At 35.5% G+C, this 8408-nt stretch overlaps 1 pseudogene; it reads right to left on the reverse strand.

The window, feature by feature from the left end:
• On the reverse strand, nt 5320-6439 carry LOC107646716 (annotated as a pseudogene).

Here is an 8408-nt window from a genome sequence, read left to right on the forward strand (position 1 = left end):
AAAAAATAAAGAAAATGCAGATTCAGACTTAGCTTATCCACCAACATTGTTGTGTCCCACATTACTTCAATATTTTTTCCTTGCAAATGTATGTTTATGGAAATTAGGTATTAAATTAAAACAAAACAAATAACAAAATGAATTGCCATTTACTAACTGTAATCCATTTAAGACTTAAGTATCAAGATTGGTCAAGTAAAATGTTAATAGATTTTATTTGACACAAAGCAATAATACAACCTAAAGATATATCAAGATACAATTCACCATACACACATTAACATATAATTATGAGACATATATGTATGACCATTCACCATGCACAAAAAATATACACACACACCAAACTTTTTAGTGACAATTCCACCTGGACAGGTTTGAGCAATTCTATATGACCATTGACCATACATGGTATAGACTATGTATAATAGCTGAAAGTAGTAAAAGAAATTAATGAAAAATAGACCCATGCTAAGATCAGAGATTAAAACCTGCTTATGATTTAAAGCTAGACAATACAAAACACTTGCTACAAGATCCTTCCTAGAGATGACACCAGCAACAACTCCAATGGTAAAGCCCAAGATGATGTAGTTGTACTGAAATACAATAAATACAACAGTCAACGTTAGAGTACTACAAACTTGAAAAATACCTAAAGGAGCAAGGGCTTAAACAACAAAAGAATTTCTTTGCAAACTTGGAGGTGATCGTGGTCAATTAAGATCAAACAGGGGTTTAACAAAAGCATGGAAATGTGTCATCTTATGTCACTCTTACGACTCCTTGAAGGTTGACCATAGCGAACAATAACAAAGTACAGGACAAATGGAAAGAGTATCAATAAATAAGATAATAACACTGCCCACCTCATTAGTAGTTTTCTGTAGAGTTCGAAATAAATTATCAATAAAGTCAAAATACTCATTGCTAGCTCAAAACCTAAATAGAAAGCATTGAAATTGTAACGATTGATAAGATCTTAAATGGACAAACTATCTTTTGTCCCCCAAAATATAAATATCTCATGCATGATTTAGCCATTGATTTAAATTGAAACATGATTTAGTTGTTGAATTATGCACATAATTTAAACATGATTTAGTTTTCTATACAATTCTTGAATTCGGAGATTGATGGTGATCTCCATCCAATGCCTCTATGCTTCATAGTCACCAAATTTTGGAGGGTTACTGAAATCGGAGTAAGTGTGGAAGGACACTGCGGCTCAAACCGAAACCGTAAACAATCCAACAATAAGGAATATAGTTATTGTTTTCTTGTGAACCAGCCACCACCACCAGCAACACTAGTTTCCATCACCATCAACTACACTAACAGTGTTACTAGTCTCCTTTCCTTTCACCATTTCAGCAAGGAGCCAAATTCACAAGACTGCATCCAAAAACTGAAAGCGAGAAATTGCTTTTGGCCTAAATCATGTGGTTGATTGATAACTTCAGAATGGAATTTAATTGAATTGAACTATATTATTTGGAATGTGTATAAAAATGAATATGAATTTCTATGTTGACAATTTTGAACATTATTAATAGCTCGAAGTATAGCGACAAGATACTAATCGCAACTCAATAAAACTACATAGTGACAACAGCAATAAAAAATCAAATTCAAAATCAAACCACCATTTTCAGAAATATTCAAAAAAAATATTATGAAAGACTATAGCAAAAACAATATAAATTTGAACAATATCTAAAAAAGGGGGACTTTTCCCCAACGGCGAAGAGAAAGATAACATGGATGTGGCGGAAGAAGGAGTGGGATGCTGTGTCCACGACGGGATCGAAAAAAGGAGAACTGGCGAAGGGAGGACACGACAGTTGCTGCCGGAGGGTGTGGGAAGATTTCAAAGAAGAATCGGCTCTCATCTTCGGTGAGGGCATATTCAAAATTTCATTCAACTGACTTACAAAGTCCAAAAAAAGGATTATTCGTCAATAATTTTGAGTGATTGCCCAATTCGTTTCCCAAAAATTTTAAAAACAAACATTTTAGTCCCTAAAAAAAATACACAAATCAATTTCTATCGTTTTTTTCCGTCAAACATATCAGTCTCCAATCTATTTTCTCGTGTGACTCATCAACAAAGATTACTGACTTGGCACGTTAACTCGCACATGTGGCTATTAAGTGTCTAAGCGTGCAAGGAAAACAAAATAGTCCTTGGGCTTGTTAATTAAAACATCGTCATATCCAAAATAGGATGAAACAATACGCCCAATTCTCACCTCTTCTTTCCCTCCATATGTCTTCATCATCTCAAAAAGACAACAAACTCCATCATTCACTATTCATTTTGTGTAGAAACTTTATACCCCTATAACATCATCTCTCATATCGCCCATCACCATCAACGTTAAGACTCCGTTCATCATCGTCACGGCCGTTAATTACTTTCGTTATCTTTAAATCGCACGAAGCATTACGGTGGATGCCACAATAGCAACGAGGTTTTTACTGAATACTCACATTGTACCAGGTGAATACATAATCTTTGTTAGGCTAATTTATAGGATACAATGATTCTTTACTTGATTAATCCATTAATTTTGTTGGATGGTTAAGGTTTAGTGACGATAAAAACTTGTGAGTTGTAATGGTGTTTAGTCTGTATGGGTTTTGTTTTTATTAGAAGAATACATCATGTTTAGTAATTATAAGAAACAAATAATGGTATATTTGAGTTTGTAGTTTCAATTTTATTAATGTTGGTCTATTTTAATTTTGTTTGTAGATCGAGTATTTTGTGGTTCCCTTTTTTCACCAGGGAGGTCACTTTGTGCGAGATAATAAGGGTATGTTGCTATATATTGATGGAAAAGTGGACAAGTTTCTCGAAATGGACATTGACTTGCTGTGTTTCTTTGATTTGAAAACTCTATTCAAAGGGTTAGGATATCATGATTACAAAACTATGTACTGGTTTGATTCTTCTACCCTTGAGCTCGAGTCTAGATTACATCCCATAGAAGGAGATGCTCAGATCAATGAGTTACGCGCTTATAAAGAAAAGAATAAGGAGAGTCCAGAATTTGAGTTATACTTTGATCACCCAATAATGTTAGCTCCACTTGAGGATGAAGACCATGATTTTGAGTGTGATTAATCTGATAGTAGTTAAGATAAGTGTGTGGTGATAAAGAAGAAGACTGTTAAAAGTGAAAAAAAAATAAACCATGAGGGAAATATGTTGAAGAAGAAGACAAACAAGGATATTAAAAGTAGGACCATAACTACAAGGAAGAATCAATTGCTATAAGGAAGAATCAATTGAGTAGCAAAAAAGCTAGTGGCCCAACATATAGAAAGAATAAAGATGGACCTGTTGGTGCTGGCCTAAGTAATGCTGCTAGGCTTAGTGTTGCTGCTAGGCCAATTGATTCTAGGCCAATTGGTGTTGGACCAAGTGGTTCTACTTGGTCTAGTGTTGCTGGTGGGACAAGTGAGGCTGGTATGCCTAGTAGTACTACAACAAGATCTGCTAAGCCTGGTGTTGGAGTTCATGGCATTAATGTTGATGAAGGGGATGAGGAGTGTGAGGAGGAGATAGAAGAATCTGCATTTGACTACGAGTCTGAGACATTATTAACTCATGAGAGTTCTAAGGATGAGCGGGAGAGATATGAAGTTTCACAGTTCAATGAATGGGCTGGATTTGGTGAAGTTTATTTCAAAATGGGAATGGAATTTCCAACCATTGAAACATTCAAGAATGCATTGAAAGACCATGTCATATATGAAGGGAGAAAGATAAGATACATAAAGAATGACTAAAGGAGAATTTGGTGTGACTGTGAGTATGGTGTTGTGAGGATTGAGAAACCCAAAAAATCAAAGAATCAAAAAGAAGGAAATGTAGAGAATGCAAATGGGAAGGATAGAAAAGGATAGAATGGGACTGAAGAGAATATGAATATGGGGAACAAGACTGCCGAAGGAGGTGATGCTAGTGAAGATGTTAATGGAGACGCCCAAACTAATAAAGAAAGTGACGCTGTCCAATCCAATAATGGGGCTGAAACTACTACTGTGTGAATGAAAATGGGCCTAAAAATAGGCCCAACAGTTGGCTTGCCAATGAGTCACCTTACCCATGCCTTAACGTTGTGCATGGAATAGTCAATTGAAGAATTACCTGATAAAGACCTACACCCTTTAGCACACTTGTGCTAAAGAATTCGGCAGCATATTGGCAAGTCAGAAATGGGTGGCAAAGAAGTTGGAAAAAAAGGCTCCAAACTCAACCTCACACTCAGTCAGACTTAGTCTAGACGACTAGACCTATTATTTCCATATCAAATAACAGACTTTCTGATACTACATTTAAGACCCCAGAGACCACGTAGAAGCATCATATGTAACTTTTGTTAAGAAAAAATGGACTATCAAGCAATCAAATAAATAGCAAATAGTGAAAAGAGGAAATATTAAAATCTCGGTTCAAATAAAGCACAGTAGTAATAGTAATGTTAAATGGATTCCAAATCCATGCATCAAGAGCATACAGCAAATGGAATGAACAATCCAACTTCTGGTGGATTTAGGATTAAATCTTCTTTCTAGCGGCCAATGATACCAATTTAGTATTTTACCTCCAAAATGAAATCCTTTGAATACATATAAGGCCACCACACAGCTGCAAAGGTTCCCAAAATATAAAACCAGTTTTGATACCTCAAGGAGCGGATGTTTACACCTCAAGCATTTACCCAAGAGATAGCTGAAAAAAGCAGGGGCAAATATGCACTCATCTATAAAAGATTAACTAACAACAGTTATCGAATCCCAATCGATGATAAAGATAAAAAATAAAGAAAATGCAAATTCAAACTTAGCTTATCCACTAACATTGTTGTGTCCCACATTACTTCGATATTTTTTTCCTTGCAAATGTATGTTTATGGAACCTAGGTACTAAATTGGAACTAAATAAATAACAAAATGACTTGCCATTTACTGACTATAGTCCATTTAAGACATCAGTATTAAGATTGGTCAAGTAAAATATTAATAGATTTTATTTGACATAAAGCAATAATACTGCCTAAAGATATATCAAGACACAATTCATCATACACACATTAACATATAATTAAGAGACACATATGTATGACCATTCACCATGCACACAAAATATAAACACACCCCCAAATTTTTAGTGACAATTCCACCTGGACAGGGTTGAGCAATTCTATATGACCATTGACCATACATGGTATAGACTATGTATAATAGCTGAAAGTAGTAAAAGAAATTAATGACAAATAGACCCATGCTAAGATTAAAGATTAAAACCTACTTATGATTTAGAGCTAGACAATACAAAACACAAGCTACAAGATCCTTCCTAGAGAGGACACTAAAAACAGCTCCAATGGTGAAGCCCAAGCTGATGCAGTTGTACTGGAATACAACACATACAACAGTCAACATTATAGCACTACAAACCTGAAAAATACCTAAATGGAAAAGGGCACAAACAACAAAAGAATTTTTATGCAAATTTGAAAGTGACCGTGGTCAATTATGATCAAACAGGGGTTTAACAAAAGTAAGGCAATGTGCCATCCTACGTCACTTTTACGACTCCCTGAAGGTTGACCATAGCAAACAATAACAAAGTACAGAACAGCTGGAAAAAGAATCAACAAATCAGATGATAACATTGTCCACCTCATTAGTAGTTTTCTGCAAAGTTCAAAATAAATTATTAATAAAGTCAAAATACTCAGTGCTAGCTTAGAACCTGAATAGAAAGCATTAAAATTGTAACAATTGATAAGATCTTAAATGGACAAACTATCTTTTGTCCCCCAAAATCTAAATATCTCATGCATGATTTAGCCACTAATTTAAATTTAAACATGGTTTAGTTGTTGAATTATGCACATTATTTAAAACAGGGACTAAATGAAAAGAGAGGCACACTTTTAAATTCCAAAAACCAAATACCATTTCTTTCAACCGATTTATTAAACTATGAAACAAAATGGGTAACATACGCACCCTAGATAAGATTCATGACCTTTGGAGGTGAATAGGAAAATAGATTTAGGGTGAACAAATCTTAGAAAAAGGCCATGAATGAAACTCTGGTAAGCAGTGAGTGGTGGATAATCAAGGCCCGAGTAGCTCAAATCATTATTGGTGTTGTTTCTATACCGTTATTGAATTTAGAAATTGATTGTGATCTCTATCCATTGCCTCTGTGCCTCATAGTCACTAATTTAAGAGAATTAGCGAAACCAGAGTAACGTTGGAGGGACACTACGGCATGAACCAAAATCGCAAACAATCCAACAATAAGGAATGTAGTTGTTGTTTCCTTGTGAACCAGCCACCACCACCAGTAACACTGGTTTCCATCACCATAAACTACACTAACAGTGTCACTAGTCTCATTTCCTTTCACCATTTCAGCAAGCAGCCAAATTCATAAGACTTCATCTGAAAACTAAAAGTGAGAAGTTGATTTCAGTCTAAATCGTGTGGTTAATCGATAATCACGGAATTGAATTTAATTGAATTGAACTATTTTTTTGGAATGTTTATGAAAATGAATCTGAATTTCTATGTTGACAATTTTGAACATTATTAATAGCTCGAACTATACCGACATGATACTAATGGCAACCCAATCAAACTACACAGTGACAATAGCAATAAAAAAATCAAATTCAAAATTAAACCACCATTTTCAGAAATATTATGAAAGACTCTAGAAAAAATAATATAATTTTGAACAATACCTAAAAAGGGATTAAAAGCTTTCCTCAGTGGCGAAAAGAATGATAATGTGGAGAGATGATCGCTGGTGCACAAATTGTGAATCACACTTTTCACAACTCGTACCACTAACCAGCAAGTGCACTGGGTCGTCCAAGTAATACCTTACGTGAGTAAGTTCATGTAGAACAGAAGTGTTTGTCAGGCACGCGTTCATAAGGGAGAAGGATGATGAGCGTCACACATAATCATCACCTTCATCACGTTCTTGGGTGCGAATGGATATCTTAGAAGAGAAATAAGAAGAATTGAATAGAAAACAGTAGTACTTTGCATTAATTTTTGAGGAACAGCAGAGCTCCACACCTTAATCTATGGAGTGTAGAAACTCTACCGTTAAAAATACATAAGTGAAAGGTTCAGGCATGGCCGAGATGGCCAGCCCCTCTGATCTAAGAACCAGGCGTCCAAAGATGTCTAATACAATAGTAAGAGGTCCTATTTATAATAAACTAGCTACTAGGGTTTACATGAGTAAGTAATTGATGCATAAATTCACTTCCGGGGCCCACTTGGTGTGTGCTTGGGCTGAGCTTTAAGTGTTGCACGTGCAGAGGCCATTTGTGGAGTTGAACGCCAGTTTTTGTGCCAGTTTGGGCGTTCAACTCTGGTTTTGGCTCCTTATCTGGCGCTAGACGCCAGATTTGGGCAGAGAGCTGGCGTTGAACGCCAGTTTACGTCGTCTACTCTTAGCCAAAGTATGGACTATTATATATTGCTGGAAAGCCCTGGATGTCTACTTTCCAACGCAATTGGAAGCGCACCATTTTGAGTTTTGTAGCTCCAGAAAATCCATTTTGAGTGCAGGGAGGTCAGAATCCAACAGCATCAGCAGTCCTTCTTCAACCTCTGAATCTGATTTCTGCTCAAGTCCCTCAATTTCAGCCAGAAAATACCTGAAATTACAGAAAAACACACAAACTCATAGTAAAGTCCAGAAATGTGATTTTAACATAAAAACCAATGAAAACATCCCTAAAAGTAACCAGATTCTACTAAAAACATACTAAAAACAATGCCAAAAAGCGTATAAATTATCCGCTCATCACAACACCAAACTTAAATTGTTGCTTGTCCCCAAGCAACTAAAAATCAAGTAGGATAAAAAGAATAGAATATACTATAAATTCCAAACTATCAATGAAACATAGCTCCAATCAGATGAGCGGGACTTATAGCTTTTTGCCTCTTGAATGGTTTTGGCATCTCACTCTATCCATTGAGGTTCAGAATGATTGGCATCTATAGGAACTCAGAGTTCAGATAGTGTTATTGATTCTCCTAGTTCAGTATGATGATTCTTCATTCAGAAAACAAGAAGCATTGTCACCACATCAATATAATTAATCTAAGTTCAAGGATAAATTCTAAACTCATGTACTTCTTGTTCTTTGATTTAAAGCATTTTTCATTTAAGAGAGGTGATGGATTCATAGGACATTCATAACTTTAAGACATAGTTACTAACTACTAATGATCATGTAATGAAGACACAAACACAGATAATCATATAACATAGAAAATGAAAAACAGAGAAAGTAAGAACAAGGAATGAGTCCACCTTAGTGATGTCCTTGAGCTCTTCTATGTCTCTTCCT

This window comes from Arachis ipaensis, chromosome B06 (genome assembly GCF_000816755.2).
Source record: "Arachis ipaensis cultivar K30076 chromosome B06, Araip1.1, whole genome shotgun sequence".
Lineage (NCBI taxonomy): Eukaryota > Viridiplantae > Streptophyta > Magnoliopsida > Fabales > Fabaceae > Arachis > Arachis ipaensis.